Source organism: Anabrus simplex, chromosome 4 (genome assembly GCF_040414725.1).
Source record: "Anabrus simplex isolate iqAnaSimp1 chromosome 4, ASM4041472v1, whole genome shotgun sequence".
Lineage (NCBI taxonomy): Eukaryota > Metazoa > Arthropoda > Insecta > Orthoptera > Tettigoniidae > Anabrus > Anabrus simplex.
This window is the reverse complement of record NC_090268.1, coordinates 158,450,949-158,472,284: the sequence shown is the minus strand read 5'-3', so window position 1 is coordinate 158,472,284 and position 21,336 is coordinate 158,450,949. Positions and strand designations below refer to the sequence as shown.

The 21,336-nt window shown below is 38.9% G+C and overlaps 1 protein-coding gene across 4 annotated transcripts in view; it reads right to left on the bottom strand.

The window, feature by feature from the left end:
- Ca-beta (Ca2+-channel-protein-beta-subunit) overlaps window positions 1-21,336 on the bottom strand; it is a 592,192-nt gene that overhangs the window by 11,585 nt on the left and 559,271 nt on the right. Inside the window, exon 8 of one of the 4 annotated variants that reach the window (XR_010859801.2) lies at window positions 17,658-17,789. The exons of the other annotated variants lie outside the window; for them this stretch is intronic. The gene's annotated coding sequence lies outside the window, so the exon portion shown is untranslated. The remainder of the gene's footprint in view (window positions 1-17,657; window positions 17,790-21,336) is intronic. 4 annotated transcript variants of the gene reach the window in all.

Below are 21,336 nucleotides of genomic sequence, written 5' to 3'. Positions count from 1 at the left end.
TCAAAAGATTGATACAAGGATAATAAACAAAAAATCTAACTGATACACTGAATCACCTTTGTTAAGTATTATGAAGGAAAACATCACATTAGAGAGAATTCATTTTTCACTCAAGGGTTTTAATATTACAAATTTTAAGTAGGTATCAAAAAGCTCAATCAAAGGATAGCAACATCAAGCTTCTAAAAAATCTACTTCAACAATCTAGCAGTTGGTGTGTCATGCAATGCAGTAATTTGGTTTCAGTAGTCACAATGCTGTTTTCAAAAAGGAAGTAGAACAATGTACAGAATGGATTTCGTGCATAACTATGTGATCATGCTAGAAGTCAATATGCAGTCTCTGCCTTTTACCCTTACATCACACTGCAAGTATTGGGGAAGAACTCTTAGTTAAAAGGAGTCAAGGTTGATACTCTATTACGAATTTTTGGACTTGAAAATTGAACATCCTTATCATATATTCTATTATGATGAGCATTCAAAACGTATAAGGTGCACATGTCACCTGAGCCAGAGAGCATTATGCAACAAGTATGGTGCATTGTTTGAATACAGTACGTGTACATGGCTGGCTGCAGCAACACTCGTGTTGTAGTACTGGTAAAAGGTGCATTGTATTATGCAAGTGAAATGGCACATCAACCTAAAGTATAATCCAAAGCTGAAGTTTGTGTAACGGTACACTTTTTGTGGGTAAAATATTATAATTGCAGTGAGATTTATCATGAAATTGTGGTGGTGCATAGAACAAATGCAGTGTAATGTCCAGCCATTGCGAAATAGTGCCAGCAATTTGAAAAAAGCTGCACAGACCTGGGTGATGCTGATCAGACAGTAAAGCCATAATGAATTTGAACAGACCTATCACCACACCTTCAAAACCCCTCAAACCTAACCAGCAATACAGGACATCTAGACCTGAAGGTGATTAAAGAGAGACTTCTAGAATTCCATGGGAGACTGGAAGAAAACCCAACTAGCTTCATCGAGAGATCTGTCAGTCTACTAGAAAGGACTAATCTACCGGAGGACATCTTTGTTCAACTCGTCACACCATAGGTAAGGGGGCAAGTCACTACTTGGTAGAATAACTTGAAGGACTTGAACTTAAACTGGACTGACTTCAAGATGGAATTCCTTGATAGGTTTAATTCCAAAGGAGTGAAGAGCTCTGTGACTGACTGATGCACAACCCACCAGCATGAGAGCTGGCGTGTTTGTCCTCTAGAAGTACCAGCTCTTCAAGCGTCTGAATGCTAACGGAAACGAGAACGAGATCCTACCAGATATCGTAGAGCTACTCCACGACAAGATTAGACCCCTGGTGAAAGTATTGCAACTGAGATCCTTTGACGATCTGCATAGAATCATTCCCCACTTGGAAGAAGAACACAAGAGTAAAGCCACGGAAGAGACCATCTCAGTTAGGAAATGCTACCAGTGTGGAAGAATGGGACACCTGAAGAACAATGCCTAACTTTGGCATTGGAAAAACTAGGTCCGGCCCATTCTGGATTGTGGGGGGTGTGGGACTGAACAGGAATGTGCCTGAAGACCTGACAGATAAGCAGCCCTGGACAAGTAGGAAAGGGATTGGTCAGATTGTGAGCAGAACAGATCAATCTCACCCAGTTATCATCTTGAGGATAGGCAACGATAATTTTTCAGCCATACTCGACAGCCAAGCATGCCACTCATTTGTAAATGGGACTTTTGCCAGATTACTACCACCAATGAAGTCTCACCATCTCAGAAGGGTAGTGGGAGCAGCAGGCGGAGTAACCTATTCCATCCAAGGACAGACTAATCTAACCGCTAATTGTATGGACCTGCTTATTTTAGTAAACGTTGTAGTGATTGAGAACCTAATACCTGACATACTAGGTCACGACTTTTTGGTAGAATACAAGGTGATCCTGGACTCAGCTCATGAAGTCTTTGTGAGAAAAGACAGACGTCTGAGGGTCGCCTGGCATGATGGAAATCTCCGGACTTGCAAGGATGTGGACAGATTATCTAGGCACCCGGTGATGGAACCTGAAGCTAGGAGCACCATTGTCGAGAGAGAGTTTCCACAAAAACACCAGAGGGAACCCAACAAACCTGTTCTTATGATCATCAAGAAGGAACTTGATCTTGGAGTAATCAAGCAATCAAGAACAAGACAAGCCCCGTAGGACCATGACACAGTGGATTAGGAGACAGAGCACGATAGTCGACTTGTCCCGAGGAAATTCAAGATGTGCTACAAGAACTTCCAGGTTGACGGAGGACTCTTAATGTACAGATGTCACCTCTCCGGCACACTTGCAGAAGTGGTGATCCCTAGACAGCACACAATGGACATCCTCAAGAAGTTCCATGACAGTAATGAAGCCAGACATCCAGGAGGTGAAGAGACATATTAGTCTATCCGACAAAGATTCTTCTGGGTCAACATGCGGAAAGACATCCTTGACTATGTGAAAGGGTGGTACATCTGTGCCTGCACTAAGGCGAGCAACAGGAAGGCAGATTCCATTCAGCGAAGAAGATGGCCGCAACACCCTTGGGAGGTCATAGCCCTGGATTTGATGGGTCCTTACCCTAGAACACTAAGGGATAAAACAGGACTCTTAGTAATCACTGACCTCTTCATAAGATGGACTGAAGCCTTTCCGATACCAGAAGCAATGACAGGATGCATCACCATGCTTCTACAGGATGAGGTATTCAGCCGCTACTCTTATCCACGGTGCATTCTACCAGACAACAGGAGTCAGTTCACATCAAGGAAGTGGCAGCAAATGATGACTGAATGGGGTGTGGAACATTCGACCACCGCTATCTACATACAACCCAAGGGCCAATCCAATGGAACGACAGAATCAGGAGCTAAAAAGGATGCTACGGGTCCACCTAATAGACAAGAAACATTGACTATGGGACTGTCAGATACCACAGTCACTCTTTGCCCTGCGATGACGCATCAACCGTGTCACTGGCTATTCCCCAGTGGAGCTATTCCTTGGTCGACAGCTATACAGCAACGGGGATTGGGAGATTCGTCCACCACCCACTTCTGGTCAAGATGATGCAGCTGTTTCCCTAGCAGAGTGGCAGCATAAGCAGCAGCAGAACACCAAAGAAAAGCAAGTATTGGCCGAGAAAAGATCCCTTACTCAGGCCAAGGCTCAAGATGTCGAAGAGACCCAGATCTTCCTACCAGGCCAACAAGTACTGCGATGTAACCACCCACTCAGTAATAAGATTGAAGGGTTTTATGCAGGTCTCGCACCTAAGTGGGTTGGTCCCGTCGAGGTGGATAAGCAGCTGGGCCATGGTGTCTACTTACTAAAGACCAACCCTCCTGTCAAGGTCCACACATCAGAGTTACGGCAAGTCACCGAACTGCTGCGCATACAGAGTAAGCCTGGTACTGCCAGAGGCCCACCTGGAGGACATGGCACAATCTGGTCATGAGGAAGAGAACGCATCGACTACCACCGAGGAGGAGGCTGGCGGTGAGGCGACATCGATCCCTGACATAGCACGATCTGGTCAAGTGTAAAATAGACTAGTAAAACTTGGGAACATTTCTCTAAACCCATGGGTAAATAGTGGAAATATCAAGCTTGATTAGTAGGTGTTTTTATTATAATTATTATTATCATCATTATTATGACTCGTGACGTGTGGCTATATACACTGGCATTTTGATTTATGAAGTTGTTTACGTCTATTATTATTTATTATTATCTACGTAGTTTTGTACAGACTTTATTTTGTATAAATCGTGGTCGTATCATTTATTATTTGTGTGTAACAGAACATGTGAGGTTATGTCGCAATACTTCAGTTGTATGTTTATTGATACGACTTTATTTAATGTAAGAACACGTAATTAATAGTATATAATTTATTATTACCTGTAAATATCATGCACAACATTACATTGGATTTATTCAACACAGGGTAAGGTTTTAGAACAACGCACCTTTGTCACTCGAGTTTTACAGAATGTTCTATTCATTTGTATATAGCTTATTGGAGACTCAAGAAGATACAAGAAAACATGTTGTGTCATACTTTTCTGGAAGCCTGGCCAGGCAAGGTATATAAAGGACCGTCTTGGGTTGCTGAATTGTGCACGAGAGTCTTTAGTCGAGTTAAGTATGTGAACCCATGTTGTGGTTTTACCGCTGAAGTGGTTATGTTGTGTTGGTATCACATGTGATCTTGTCAAGTGTTCCGTAGTTGTTGGACATTTTAATGTGACAGTCGATTGAGTTAAAGATGGTGGTTCATTTGATGTGCAACTATTAATATGTACAGAATTTGTAAATAAAACAGTGTACAGAATTGACAGCATCTCATGTGTGCGTCTTTGTGATTATGATAATGTTAAGTACGGAACAAAAATGGCCAATGGGATACCAGTCAAATCTGAACCCACAACCTGCTGATTTTTGCGTTGGTTTCTCTACCATTGAGTTATGGTGGCCAAGGTCATATTACTGTTCTGATGGAAAGAATCTAAGCTACAGGTCTGGCACTAGCACCATAACTCAATGGTAGAGCAACAGACACAAAATCAGGAGGTTGTGGGTTTGAATCCCACTGGTGTCCAGTTGGCCATTTTGTTCTGTACTTAACATCTCTACAACAGTATGATATGTATTGAACATGACCTAATAGGTTCAAAGTTTATTTCATTAACAATGCGGTCATGAAAATTCAATATTCACTGGGCATCTATGTTGAAAAATAGTGTGGTGTCTATCTGTGTCCATTTGCATTGTACTGCATAACTCAATAAACGTTCAATGACTGACCTCCCATGACTGTGTGTAACTTACTTTCTGAAAGCTAAAATAAAATTTAATATTTATATATTTGTTACTTATTTATCTTGCTTCACTGCAGCAGATTGAATTTTGCACATATTTAGACCAAATCCCTATAAACTTGCTGTTCCAAGTGCTCTGATTCTTCCTTTTTTCTATTACAGTTTCACCTCATACCAAAATATCATCCATAAATATCAGAATATTACAGTTACTGCCAGTTTCATAGACAGTGATTATGAACAGGTCCATTAATACTGTGATAACTAAGGAATTCCCTTATAATTTTAAATTCTTCTATGTTGACAAAGTGATGTTTGTTTGTTTGTTTGTTTGTTTGTTTGTTTGTTTGTTTGTTTGTTGAATATTCTAACAGTTTGAACTCTATTGTACATGAGTATATTACGGTTATAGTTTTGATCAGTTATTAAAATGATTGGTCCTTGACACATAATTAGGAAACTAAATTATTGAAGATGTAGTGAATGAACTTAAGAAACTGCTTGTAGCAGCAGAATTTCCTAAACAGTTCCACATTACAATTGTTTAGGTGACACTCAAATTTGAAACTTGTCCTTCCAAACATGACACAGTTGACAGTAAATGGTCCACTGTTTATGAAGATCCACAAAAGCACTAGCAGCTTCCTTTAATGTTAATTTTTAAGTATTCAAAGTAGCACTTAAACTATCCATGGCTGGAGAGAAACTGAGTGAGGATGAATTCAGGCACTAATATTTTACACTGGAGTCTGTTATATATGTCAGGAAAAAATTGTTTTCTTGTGACAGACCCTTTTGTACTTGATGTCCAGAGGTTGTTCCACTGTCTTATTGGATGTGCTTTGATTTGGGCGTTTGCATCACATGGGGGTGATTTGTTGTAGGTAAGTTCTATGTTGGATGAAGAGGCTGCTTTTGCTAGGATGTCTGCTTTTTCATTTCGAGGAGAAACTGTGTGTCCTTGGATCCAGGAAAGATAGACGTGGGGCCATTGCTGTGCTCTAGATTTTATAGTAGCAGCTATTGGACTGACATTGTTCTTGTCGTTGATTGTGTTCAATGCAGCCCGCAATTCACTTAGTATGGTATCCAAGCATTACTGCTGTTGTGTTCACACCACTCCACAGAACACCTGATGGCCCATATACTGAGCTTGATAGCTACAGTTGCTTAAGTGCGGCCAGTATCCAGTATTTTGGAGATAGTGAGTTCGAACCCCACTGTCAACAGCACTGAACATGGTTTTCCATGGTTCCCCATTTTCATACCAGGCAACTGCTGGGGCTGTACCTTAATGAAGGCCATGGATGCTTCCTTCCCACTCCTAGACCTTTTCTATTACATCACTGCTGTAAGACCTGTGTGTCTGTGCGACATAAAGTGAATTGTAAAAAAAAAGAAAGAAAAAAAAATGGCCCATAGCTTGGCTTCAAATGCTGAGCAGTTGGATGATAATTTGTTTTGGGCTGAAAACACTTCCCTGTTGTTCTCATAGAGAATGAATATGCATCTCACTTTCTTTGTCTGATTCAGTGTCATTAGGTGTGCGAGAGCCATCTGTGTAAATATAGTAGTCATGGTTGAGCGAGCTGCTATTGCAAACGTAAGTCTTGAAGATACTAGGGTGACCAGATTCCAGGAAGTGACAGTTCTTCTCCACTGTGGTTTCAAGAATTGGTGCAGGGGATGTTATGTTTTCCTTCATTAATGTGAGTTTGATTGTTCTGATGGCAGTAAAGAACAGGGGTTCTATTCCAGTGATGACTAGGGCTGCTTGTGAAGATATTGTGTGACAGGCATGAGAAATTCAAAGGATGATTCCTCTCTGAATCTGCAGAAGTTTTTCCTTAGCCCACTGCTTTTTGAGTGTCGAATTAAACGATGAAGCACAATACAGTATTAGTGGAAAAAAGGTTATATAGTCTTTAATGCGGAGTGCTTCTGAGTTTATTCCCCAAGACAGCCTGCATGCATTAGCAATAGCGTGAAGAAATTTATCTGGTTTAAGCTTTAGTTTATCGAAACGTGGCCTAAAAGTTAAACGTTTGTCCAGTAAGACCCCCAGATATAAAAGTTGATCTTCTAGTGCGATTTCTTATCTGTTCATCTCGAGTGATGATAACAATTATAATGCATTATACTGATATCACTACTGTCTTACGATTGTAAACTTATTACCTTCTGCAGAAGCTTTCAACCAATTTTGAACAACAGTCTCCAATAAAGATGAAGTTCATATCCTTTTGGAAGTTTACGTATAATTTAAATATTATGTTGTATAAAAATCTTTATATTAAAATTGAATAATATTTTAAAACAGCAAACAGCCTTAGAAATGTAATAATGAACTTAATCATGTTCAACATGGATATAGAGATACTGACTACAAATTTGTGTTGATTTAAAAAGAATCATATATTAATTTTATTAATTATTATTTATTAATTATTTTTATACTAATTTACAGAGAGAAAATGAACACCAGAACTTAATGATTGATTATTACTTACAGCAGCCTGAGCTGGTCTCAACATATGTGGTACTGGGCGATAAGAAAAAGGCTTTTGTATTATTATTATTATTATTATCATTAATATTTTAAATTTGTTTTGGCCACATTATTTAAACTGCTTCCTTCTTTGACTTTAATATTTACCCAGTATTCCTGTTCCTGGATGTCTTCATTTGTGGTACCCACTTCTTGCAAATCCTTTTCCTCCTTGATTACCAAACCCCCTTTATTTTCCTGTTTAGAAAGTAGGAAAAGATGTGATTGTTAAATCGCCCTGGATTCACTCGTGCTTTGTGTCCACAGAACGTAATCCTCCTCTTTAGAATCACGTCCTTTATGATTGTGCCTTCTCCAAATCTTTTGAATTATCATCATCATCATCATCATCATCATCATCATCATCATCATCATCTTGTGATATATTAAAATATCTGAAGAAAGCTGACTCAAGAAAACTTTAATACATCATGGGCGCTAAAAACAAAGGAAAGAAAGAAAGAAAGAAAGAAAGAAAGAAAGAAAGAAAGCTTTAACCATTCATATAGAATTTGATTTACTACCTTTCTTACTTTCTAAAAAAAGTAATGCATTCCCTTTCTTAACTAACATAAAATGTTAAGTTATGGATTTTCTTCATATAGTTAAATTTACCTTTAAAATCCAACATAACAAACAGTTATAAAACTTCCAACTGAGTTCCATTAAAAATTTTGTTCTCAACATACAAAACGTATGTAACAGTATGCCAAGCAAAATGAACTCTTTGGTTTACATATTCATGTTGAAATCATATCTGGATCTATAAATTTAATATTAACCAGAGCCATCCCAAAGGGGTTTGCTACCCATTGCAATAGTACAGGGTGTATCTAAATTGTACCAACATTTGAAAAAAATCGGGGATGCTCTTTGTTTTATGGAAAGAAGGATGGCACAATTGGATTGGGGGAGAAAATATTTCATTTCGAAAAAGTAAGTTTACTATGTTACTTCCGGGTACACAATTCAAATTGGCAAAGTCTCTGTATTTCGTCTGCCAGAGTGCAAGCCACTGTCCATTGCTGTGCTTCAGGGAAGGGAGGGGGAGTGGGGTGTATGATAGATGGACAGAGAGATAACGCTTGCTGTGGATGCAGAAGTTCCTCGTTCATTTCATGCAGTCGCTTCCCAATCCCAATGGCTGTTTTGGTATGCCACCAAAGAAATGATTGATATACACCTAGCCTATGGCACAGCAAATGGCAATGGGAGAGAAGCCGCATGGATTTATGAAGTCTGGTACCCTAATCGGCGCCAACCTCATCCTTCAACTTCGTGTCCATTAGCAGTGACTGCGTGAAGGAGGGCAGAAGGAAACCCTCGTGTGACTGTAGTGGGCACATTTTGGTATCGGTTTAGTGTCGACATTTGGGCCAGCATTGTTGGGACTATTTACTGGGGCCACATGTCCTTCCTCCTCCCATGAATGGTGAGGAATGCTACTGTTTCTTGGTAGAATCACTGCCTGGACTATTGGAAGTTGCTCCTCTGGGTATTTGGCAGCAAACGTGGTGTCATAATGGCAGTCCACCACATTTCACTCGCCATGTCATGCAGCATTTAAATGATCATTATCCAGAGGGATGTGTAGGCCGTGGTGGGTCAGTTAAATGGCCTTGACGCTCGGCTGATTGAACTACCATGTTCTTTCCTTGTTACATGAAGATCGAAGTAGAAGGTGGTATATGGAATATTTACTGTAATCAAACCATTGGGCATATTATTTCTTTCTTTTAGTATTTCATTCCTTTTACAATGTTCTAAGTGAAGGAATGCATGATCGTGTGGCGGCAGTTATGCATCTTCTCGCATGTTAAATAATAAAGAACGTCGCTGTGAACAATAGACAGAGGATAAGTGATCAGGTGTATTTCTTGACTGACAAGTGCGTCTTAGTTATTGTGTGTTCTTGAACTGTGTGTGCAGTTACGTCTGTTTAATAAACAAACTGTGGATATTGCCTGTAAGAGACCAGGACAATCCTGTGTGAGTTGAACAAAGAAATTTGTGCATTCACACGGAGAACAATCTCTGTCTCCATCCATCATACCCCTCCCTTCCCTGAAGCATAGTAATGGGCAGCAGTTTGCACTCTGGCACAGCAAATACTGCAAGCCTGTCAATTTGAATCGCGTGTCCAGAAGTAACAAATTAACCTAATTTTCTCAAACAGAAAAAATTCTCCATCAATCCGATTGCAGCATCATTCTTTATATAACATGAAGAGCATCCCCGATTATTTTGTCAGCATAATTTAGGTAATATAAATGGTCCATTATTGGACATTATAAATTTTCCAGCTAACTCATTCCTGCTTGCCAGCATTTCGCCCTCGTGTGCTAGGTTGGGCTCATCAGTTGGTACCTAGCAGACCTACCAAGACGCTGGCTAGTGCATACCGTGGAGGCCGCTGCGTAGGCTACTTGGAGCCACGGGCAGTGCCAAAACACTATGAGAGACTTTGTCTCTTTACCAATTTAGGTACACTATACAATCCATGCCCTCAAAAATGTTTAAACATTTTACAGTTCACAATGTAGTACAGGCATTAGCACCCCAATAATTAATTTTAAATGGTATTAATGGCCATTTATGCCTAAATGAAAAGTACTCATAATGGATCCAATTTTTATGAGGAAGACAATGCAAGAAAGACAAAATAAAGTAGCAGTTGTATTACGAAGGTCGAGTCTTTTCTCGCGAACAGAAGACAACACAGAAAATCTAAGATATGCATTTGGAAATATAGGGCATGTACTTATGCACAGTGCTTGAAAACAAATTCTGACTTCAGGAGATTCTCGTAGGAAAGTGACAGAACACAGGCCATTGGTAAACATTGTTTTATTATGGTATAGACAACGCAAGACTACTTACAAAGGACAGGTCTCCACTGGTTACAGACCTTTCAAATAATCACCCAAGGCTTCCACTGTGTGTTGCCAGCGGTGGGGCAGGCGCTGAATACCATTCACTGCATGTGTATCGCAAACGTGTGACAACTTTCTCCGAAATGCTGTTACGATGTCCTCTTTGTTAGCAAACCGTTGTCCACCCACCTCACCACTGTTCTATAGGGCATGGCATGCACACCTAAGGCATCCCGCAGCTCTGCATTACATTGGCGTGCATTTCTGCCGTGGAGAACTGCTATTTTAATATACGACTGTTGCTCCTGCTTGTTGACTTCCACTTTGTGACGTTCTCACTCACACACTGAACTTGGGGGCATGCTTAGACCCACACTGTTGTTTACATACACTATCTAGTGGCATCATACGAAAGTACATACCATACGTTTCCAAATGCATATCTTAGATTTTCTGTGTTGTCTCCTGTTGGCGAGAAAAAAAATATTTGCCATGACTTATGACTCTACCTACGTATATGTAGTAGGTTGCTGTTCTCATCCAGATAGTGTGAAGAACTTGCTAAATCACACAAATGTAATTAAATACACTGACTGACAGAGCAAATGCAACACCAAGAAGGAGTGGTCAGAACTTGATGCCAATTGCAAGGTAGACTGACGTCACTGAGGTATGCTCATGATGTGAAATGCGCCGCTGTGCTGCGCACGTAGCGAACGATAAATGGGACACGGCGTTGGCGAATGGCCCACTTCGTACCGTGATTTCTCAGCCGACAGTCATTGTAGAACGTGTTGTCGTGTGCCACAGGACACGTGTGTATAGCTAAGAATGCCAGGCTGCCGTCAACGGAGGCATTTCCAGCAGACAGACGACTTTACGAGGGGTATGGTGATCGGGCTGAGAAGGGCAGGTTGGTCGCTTCGTCAAATTGCAGCCGATACCCATAGGGATGTGTCCACGGTGCAGCGCCTGTGGCGAAGATGGTTGGCGCAGGGACATGTGGCACGTGCGAGGGGTCCAGGCGCAGCCCGAGTGACGTCAGCACGCGAGGATCGGCGCATCCGCCGCCAAGCGGTGGCAGCCCCGCACGCCACGTCAACCGCCATTCTTCAGCATGTGCAAGACACCCTGGCTGTTCCAATATCGACCAGAACAATTTCCCGTCGATTGGTTGAAGGAGGCCTGCACTCCCGGCGTCCGCTCAGAAGACTACCATTGACTCCACAGCATAGACGTGCACTCCTGGCATGGTGCCGGGCTAGAGCGACTTGGATGAGGGAATGGCGGAACGTCGTGTTCTCCGATGAGTCACGCTTCTGTTCTGTCAGTGATAGTCACCGCAGACGAGTGTGGCGTCGGCGTGGAGAAAGGTCAAATCCGGCAGTAACTGTGGAGCGCCCTACCGCTAGACAACGCGGCATCATGGTTTGGGGCGCTATTGCGCATGATTCCACGTCACCTGTAGTGCGTATTCAAGGCACGTTAAATGCCCACCGCTACGTGCAGCATGTGCTGCGGCCGGTGGCACTCCCGTACCTTCAGGGGCTGCCCAATGCTCTGTTTCAGCAGGATAATGCCCGCCCACACACTGCTCGCATCTCCCAACAGGCTCTACGAGGTGTACAGATGCTTCCGTGGCCAGCGTACTCTCCGTATCTCTCACCAATCGAACACGTGTGGGATCTCATTGGACGCCGTTTGCAAACTCTGCCCCAGCCTCGTACGGACGACCAACTGTAGCAAATGGTTGACAGAGAATGGAGAACCATCCCTCAGGACACCATCCGCACTCTTATTGACTCTGTACCTCGACGTGTTTCTGCGTGCATCGCCGCTCGCTGTGGTCCTACATCCTACTGAGTCGATGCCGTGCGCATTGTGTAACCTGCATATCGGTTTGAAATAAACATCAATTATTCGTCCGTGCCGTCTCTGTTTTTTCACCAACTTTCATCCCTTTCGAACCACTCCTTCTTGGTGTTGCATTTGCTCAGTCAGTGTATACAGTATGCTTTTAAATTTTAAAATACACATCACACAATTTCAAATTGCTAAATCTTATAGGTCTACAGTTTAAAACGTGACTTTCTTGCTTTCATGTTTCCAAAATCTGAAATAAGGTCACTGTAGTCTAATTTACGACTGATTTCATGTTCAATTGAAATCGTTACAAGTCCTTCCAATTGAGATTCGGCTCTAGAAGGTCATAAATAAGTTTTAATAAGTTTTAGTTTAGAAAACTTTGCTCGCGAATTGCAACTGTTTTTGGAAAATATGGCAATATTCTTAAGGCTACAGCGATATTAGGGACAAAGTTGTTTTTAACAAAATGTGTCGTATTTTCTGGTATAAAGTGCGAAACCATTCTCAATTCATCATATATATAGTGTCAATGCCTCTATTTTCTCCATGCGTTAGAACACTTTTTAGGTTTTTGGATTTGTTTAGAAGTTATTTGTCTGAGATTTTAACTTAGGGATATTATATAAGAAAGAAAACTATAGTATTGCAGTTGCCTAAATGCATCTCGAATGGAAGTTGTTGCAGCATCAATAACACAGAAGAAAAACTATCTTAAATTTATTATCTGGATCCAAATTAGGCTCATCCCTCGCCTTACAATGGAGCTGTCTTTTCTGCCTACACACTCTCATATTTACAAATACTGATTTGAAACTTGGGTCAACTTCAAGTTTTCCAGCTACCGTTCTAGTCTTGCCAAGAAAATTTTGTAATGATCCATGGTTTCCAAGATACTTATGGCTTTAAAAAACATTCCCTAAGGTTCATACAGCAGTAGAAAGGTCCATTTGAATTAATATTTCATTTTAACGACTGCATCATTCTCAAAATAAACTTTAAACATATTTGTTTTGTACTTAACATCTCTTCAATATTTACTATATGCACTGAATATGACCTGATAAGTTGGAAGTTTATTTCAAGTCCATTTGAATGCTTTGCAGTAGTTAACTTGCAACATTAATTTGTGCCCCATAACTAAGCAACATAAAAATGTAAATCTCTGAGATTAAGAGGAAGAGATTCGCTTTCATCTTGCCATTGTGTCCAATGACTTTTTATCTGCAATCTCTATCAAAGCATCACAATATTCATCAGTATGATACTTTGAAAGACGAATGGCTTTGATTCTCAATTCCCAGTGGGTGGTACTTAATAGCTTTACAGTTGTGTTCTGCACGGATTCCCCAATGCAATGTTGATGCCAAGAAAAATGTTTACAATTTCTACACTGTTTCAAAAAATCAAATCCCATCACTAGATAACATAGTGGCATCACTAACAACTGAGTTGACAGAATGTGAACACCAAGAAACAAACAATGCTTCGGATGTAAATATCTAATGGGCTGCTGAACTCCTGAATATTTTCCTTTTATATTTTATCCATTGTCATAACCTTGACCATGTACATTTGAGATAGGAATGTTTAGAAATGACGATTTTTAAGACTACAGTGTGTTAATATTTAGCCTGTTAAGGGTCTCTACATGAATGAAACCAAGAAAATGCTCATGAATGCTGATATAATTCAGGTGCATATTAACAATTCTAACAGTTAGTGTTAATTGTTCAGTATGACTTATGTCTGCAATTATACTGTATATGTGCACCATAGAAATTATTTATTTTTTGTTACTTTAGAGATGAGAGCAATTCATTCTGAATATTTTTTCCAAGATATTGTTGCTGCATACTATTAGTAGAAAAATGAGTAACTCTTTGTAAATGTTCAGACCTTACATATCAATTTTTGCAGTTAATTCAACACTCTTCAAAAAATTGCTGTTATTGGAACGTACCACTTATTGGATATTCCACATTAAGGTAAACATTGTTGCACTGTGTCAATGAACACGAGTTGCTTGTCGGACACAGGCAACAGTATAAAGGGCTGACTGTGTAGAAATTACAATGAATCTTTAATGATGATGATGATTATGATAATAACACAGTTTCTTATTGTAGTATTGAAAGTCAACATAAAACGAGACGGCAATAGCAGGATGTTTTCTAACTTGAATTTTTTTCCTTGTCACTGCCAGTTACTTGATCAGATACAAAGAAGTATGCTGTTTATCTTGTGTAATTTTTCAAGAAATTCATGAAGCTTTAGTTCAGTTATTTATGAAACAGAATATGAAAAGGGTGAGCCTTTCCAGTGTAACGCTTTAGTGTGAACTGTCTGTTTTACAAATAAGCACAGTGATGAACATAGTGGTTTACTCTGTATTGATTAGCGATTTAAAGCCAATCTTTTATAGTCAAATTGTTAAGTGTACGTTTATCATTCTCTAATGTCTAATAAAATAAAATAAAAAAAACTATCAGGTGCCAAGTATCGCAAACCCAAGCCGGGGAAAGAATGCGACCTACAGAAACAAAGTAGGTCTTTTAATAAATTCTTCAAAATGGAAACAGTCAAAGTAATATGAATGCAAGTACCACTGGTACTTTTGCTGCCCACTAAATCTTGCTCCATGCAAATGCACTTGTTGCACTGTTGGCAGACTGGCCCTGATATTAATTTTACCATTTATTTACAATTAAGTTACAATCTTCATAATAGTTCATAAGCTTGCTACATAGGCTGGTTTTTAAGTTTTGGCAAACATGCTCCAGCAAAGCCGTGCAACAGTGCCGGGTTCTGTTATTCTTACCAAAGTTTACTGACCTGCGTCCCCTTACCCAGAGTACATGACCTCACCCTTTTACCTCCACATCTCTTTACATTGGCCAGGTGAAGATGAGCAGTTGTGAGCAAGTCCTCACGAAAGACAGTTGCCATGTTTACCAAGCATGAACAGAGAAACTGGTTAAAAATCCAGTGTGATAGAGATCACATGACAGAACAGTGTCGCCAAGGACGCGAACATGTGTTGGACATGTCTCGATCTGGTCAACCATCAGTAAGTGACAAACATGTACAGACTGTGTCCGCATTAGTGGAGATGCATCGGATGTGACCTTAATGCATACATTTCCCCCACAACAGACCATTAATGCAGAGTACTAATGTTCATTTTTGTAAAACAATTGTAACGTTCCAGACGTCACAGTGTAATTATGTTAATTTTATTATATGTAATTAATTCAGGAATTTAACGTCATGATATTTATCTTGGTATGTAATTGTATTATAATTCATGGTTGATCATTTGCTCACTATCATTTCATTACTTTGTAACTACGACTTGTAAACGAGGGCTGAATATCCTAATATTCACTTAGATTCTTGCGACATTCATTTAAATTTAACTTGCAGTAGATTTCCTCTATCTTGCCACATCACCGAGGAAGAAGGAAGGACAAATTTAGACATCAAATTCTGGGAAAAGCGAGCACGTGTTCAAGCGTTATAACGACAGCTACCGTATTTCGACCAGAATAATTCAAACTGATCACCGCCTATATTTTCAAAGGAGCGTCATGTTGCCATGGATACTGAGTGAAAGGGCTAATAGAAGAACAGTTGATATCATGGTTAAGACCCATCAACTCTAATATCTGGAGTGGGGAAAGATGTGTCAACTGATTGGACCACGTGTAGCGACCTGTAATTAGAGCCAGAGAAGGTTATAAAAGGGCGTGTTGGAGCTCTTGGAGTCATTCTTCTTGATTCTGCATTCATTATTATTATTCTTCTGGATTCTTGATTCTTCGATCTTGTATATCGCTGTAGGTCTGTGAACTTGTCTTATGGTTGTTGTACCATAGTGGACTAGTGTGATAGTTTATCACTTCTACATTAATTACTTCGTTACCACGACGTGGTACTTAGGAATTTCTGAATGAGGGGTGTATAGCCACTCTCATCAGGAAGTACGTACAGCTCGGCTACTAGACCGGTTTGTACCAGTCTAAGACAATAGGTAGTATTAAACTAGATAGAAATGAAACTTCAGGGCACATTTTCAGTAAAGTTGGAAGGATTATTAATTGTGTATCCTCTCCACATAACCCAAGGAGGTTTTTCTAACTATGACTTAGGGCTCATCTCCAATATATGGGATAGAGCATAATAGGGAGTGTTAGTGTCGAAGCCATCTTCCAATTAGTGGTCGGTGCACTTAGCAAGGCAGGAATGGTACTTAGCTGCAGATGAAGAGATCTCAAAGACGACCGGTGATGTTCCAGCTACAAGGATGGAAGCTTTCCAAGGACCAGCAGAACAAGACTACATGGTGAGTAAGCGAGTTAAAAATATTGCAAGTTTTCGCGAAGTAGAGTCATTCAACTTTTTGTTAAATTCATTTCCTATTTTAAATTCAGTTCTCGTTAAACCGTCGTCATTTATATTCAATATAATAAATAGTATTTTTCTAGTTCACTTTAATCAATCTGCCTTAATTAGCCTTTTGATTTCTAATTCTCCGGCTTAATGATTAGTGCACTATCACCCCACCCCTGTGATAAGAGTCCGTCCAAGCTTGATTATAAATTTTTATCTTTAAGTCATCAACTTAAAGATTGGCGCCCTTAGCTTGCATGGTTGCATTTCTCGTTCAATGATTGTTCTCCGAGAGGGAAAGTCACACAATCTGCGAGCAGCTCTGAGAAGAAATGGCGACACTTCATGGATAACCCACCCAATGTTCTGCATGACAATGCTACGACACACACAGCAGGAGTGGTGACTGAATTGTTCAATCGTTGGGAGGGCTCTATCACTGACCCCTCCCCACACTTTCTGAATTTAAGTCCCTGTGACTTTGATTTAGTCCATAAGATGAAGGAGCCACTACGTGGGAAGTGCTTCCGTACAATTGAAGACATTTTGCAGGCCACCAACCGCTCTCTTCACACCACTGACAGACCGGGCAGTGCCAGCAGGATCCAATGGCTTTCACATTGCTGGAAATATGTTGTACGCAATGCTGGTGACTATATCGAAGGCCTATGGGACTTAGAACCATGTATGTATGCTATGTATCAATAAATAAAATAGGTGCCAAAATTTTAAAACAAACCCCTGTATATTCTTTGTATAGCTTGCTGTGTATGTGTTTAGCGTACCAGTCCTTATGTTATGCTTTTAGCTTCTTAGAACCACTGTAGTGATAAGGAAAGAATTAAGTGTGGATCTCACAATTTCTCATTTTTTAAATGTTCTGATAAATTGTGTATATTAGCTACAATTTTTTTATGAGTACATAAATATTGAAAACTTAAGATATTTCTACGTTCTGTTTAAGAAATTGAACTAGATGACTACAGTTTCATCACTGAGGATGAAAAATGCATCAGTAGTGCATACCTTCTTGTTAATCAACTCTATTATAATATATTGTATCAACCTCAAAACATTTTATGAGACAGGATAAGGTTCATTTATGAAAATGGGGATTCTTACATGCAAAACACTTCCCCAGTTATACTTACAGACATATTCTACAGGGGCCCAATATATCTTCCTGAACTCAAATTAACAACTTTAAATAAGTTGTAGGTGATGTTAATGTAACAGTATGGTGGAGGTCTCGCGAACAACGCCAGTTCCCGGCGTGAGTGGTTCTTTAGGGTGCACAAGAAGAAGCAGAAAGAAAAGAGCAATGAAACAGAACATAGAAAATAAAGTAAACAAAAGTAGATAATCTTATAATAATAGAGCAAGCAAGCAGAAGAATCACTGCATGCATGAATACATCAGCAAAAGTCCCTAAATAATTTAGCAATACATGAAGTGCTTCCATTAGAAAGGCCTTGGTGAGGATATTCATTCATTTCCCCATCACAATTAACATTAAGAAGAAGAATACAGATTGTTGCATATTCAAGGTTAAGTCAGTGAAACAATGTATTGTCAATCAATCACTACTGATCTGCATTTAGGGCAGTCGCCCAGGTGGCAGATTGATGATGATGCTTGTTGTTTAAAGGGGCCTAACATCGAGGTCATCAGCCTCAGGTGGCAGATTCCCTACCTGTTGTTTTCCTAGCCTTTTCTTAAATGATTGCAAAGAAATTAGAAATTTATTGAACATCTCCCTTGGTAAGTTATTCCAATCCCTAACTCCCCTTCCTATAAACGAATATTTGCCCCAATTTGTTCTCTTGAATTCCAACTTTATCTGTCAGTGACAGTTATGAGTTAATACTACGTGATAAACACCATCCTATAATATTCAATTATATCACAGTGTTTCAGTGTATCACAGTGTTCAAATATTTATCTTCAGTTTTAAGTCAAGAGAGAAGTTAATACAGACATTTAAACCAATTCATTGCAAATGTATCTAGCTCAAGAATCCCTCAAGGTCATTGGTTCCTAAATTTACTAGCCATGAAGCCTTGGTTGTCTTTAACCAGGTGTATTGCATGAAAGTGGGCTGCAGAGACATTTTAAAGCCACCTCTTGCGACCAATTAAGGATACAATGGGAGTCCGTGCAAAAACCTCTCATATAGATACTTGAAGTGTGTCAGGTTAAAATATAGGACTGTGAAAAGTAAATAATTTTGTCTCACCTCCATTTAAGAGATCTTCCTAAACTGGTGTCATCTAGTTCACCTCCGTACCATTTTCAGTGTTCCAATTATGCACCCTTCTAGCAGCCATTTGGAACACTACTGAACTGTTTCTAAGACCATGTCAATTTTGTCAGAGGTCTTTAATTTATCAGTACAATAGAACCTCATTAATCCAGACCCCATTAGTCCAGACTTTGCTTAATCTGGACAGCCATTTAAAAATAATAATATATATATATACAGCCATTTTTTCATTGTTATCTTCAACGTATTTAATAACAATGTTTCGATGGTTTTTAATTTCACTAAATTTTGGCTTAGGTTAATGATATCACATCCATTTCAAAGCTTTCTGCAGTGATCACACTTTCAACAATCTCCTCCTGTGTAGTTTACAGCATTGCATTTGTAACTCAGCTTTATACTGTAATTGTGTGCCTTGATTGCCATGTTCTAATTCTGTACTGCACTAGTTATTCTGTATTATAATGACTTCAGTAAGAATGTCGCGATTAAAAGTAACACTATCATATGAAATACTTGATCAAATGCAAAGCTGCACGATCTCCCCCTTTTAAATTTGTATTCGTATTTCTTAAATTTAAAATACTGTATGTACACATTCATTTTACTGAATAGTGTGTTCAAATATGTACCATGGCTCATTTCATAAGTTATTTTGTTTAATCGGAACTTTCATTAGTCCAGATTAATAAGGTTCTATTATAATTATAACATACACTTTTCACATTTTCCAACCCATCAAATACCGATTTCCTTGGCTGGGATCAAAATCAGGAATATGGGATGAGATGTTGCATATACTACCTCTGATCCATCGAGGATGCTACCATGAAACATGAAGTTGTTAATTTAAGACTTCTAACGTAAGTAGAATCAAAAGAGAATATGAGTTGATCAAGGAAGGTAAAAAAAAAAATAAAAAAAAAAGGGGAGAATGTAGCTCAGCAAGTGACTAAAGAAACATAGAGTTAAGTGTGGTGATCATTCAAATTCAGAAATTGTGACATGAGGAAGTAAGGAATGAATTTTGCTGGAAAAAAAGAAAAGAGCAGTTATTGTTTAAAGGCCTTAAGTATTTTAATTTTCTGTATTGAAATAATTGAAGATTTTCTCACATAATTGTGAAGATTCATTGGTGTCCTGTGAAAGCAATACTTGCCACAATGACAGTATTCTAAAAAGATATATTTGGTTGGTTTTATACTTCTTGAAACTGAAAATAAAAATAAAAATAAATACTACCTTCTAACAATGACCGATTCAATTATATGAAGAACTAATGGAAAGCTGTATTATTATCCTCGTCCAACTCACCTAGCAGTAGTCTGTTTAGTAAATTAAAGAGTTATAGTTTCTAAGCTTTTAGCCTATTTTCTTGTGGATCTCCAATATGTACCTTGTGTATATTGTTGAATAGGTACTGTCAGAGCTTTCCTTACAGATAAGAGTTGTTCAAAGAATATAGCACAGGTAAATTAATGTGTGGATTGAAATATAAGTACCTAGTGGAAACAACTGGACTCTCTAGTGATCATCTACCACTTACCATAAAATTGTGACATGAACAAGAATAGGAATGTGGTTTGTATACCGGTACTTTCTATCAGAATATAGGTCTACTGATCTTCCAGTTTAAGTCCTCCAACATATCTAGTAATTTAAATTTAAAAGATCTAGATTTCAACTCCTTATTCAAATTTCCCTTGACACAACCTTGAATTGCCACTAAATAACATTAAACCTTTCATTATGGATAGCACTTACAAGAATTAATGCAAAGAATTAACCAAGCAGTATAATTAAATATTTGAATATTTACAGTTCTAAAATAGCCAGCAGGCATCAATACAGCTGTAAGAGAAAAGCCACATTATTCTGAACAATGTTGAAATAAATAACAAAATGAGATGAATTCTGAAGGAAAAGTAAGGCACAATAAAATAGAAATAAAGATGGAAAGTGCAATATATATTTCAATTAGCAAACTAATCTGCAGTTCTCTACTTATAACATGCTATGTTTACTGATAAGTGTAAGCATTCATCATCTGCTTTCCTAACAAAGTGACAACTAGAAAGAGCACTAGTTGTGCAACACAACAATTACAAGGTTCCTTTTCATTTCGTACCTCGTGGGTCGTGAGGGTAACCGTAAGCATCATGGTGAACTCCTGTTGGAGAAATAGCCATTGAGCAGTTAGGTTAGGAAGAATTGGTTGACTATTAGATTATCAAACTACACAAAAAATATTTGAATCAATATTCCACAGCATGCACCACATTTTTATGAATGGATAATATACCGGTAGTATAAAATATGGTGGATTCTCCATCACTGAAGGAGCGTGGGTGGGTAAGTATAGAGATTTATGAAGGGCACAGGATATAAAACTCAAAATTGTGGAGTATTCTGGAAAGACTAAGGTTATTGAAATTCAAATAGTAGTGATGTAAGAAAACACACTATTACTGGTATTCAATTTTGTAAACATTATTGAAATGTATTTGAATTGTAAAATAATACTATTAATCAAATCTAAAAGTAACACAGCTATAGGCCTACATTCA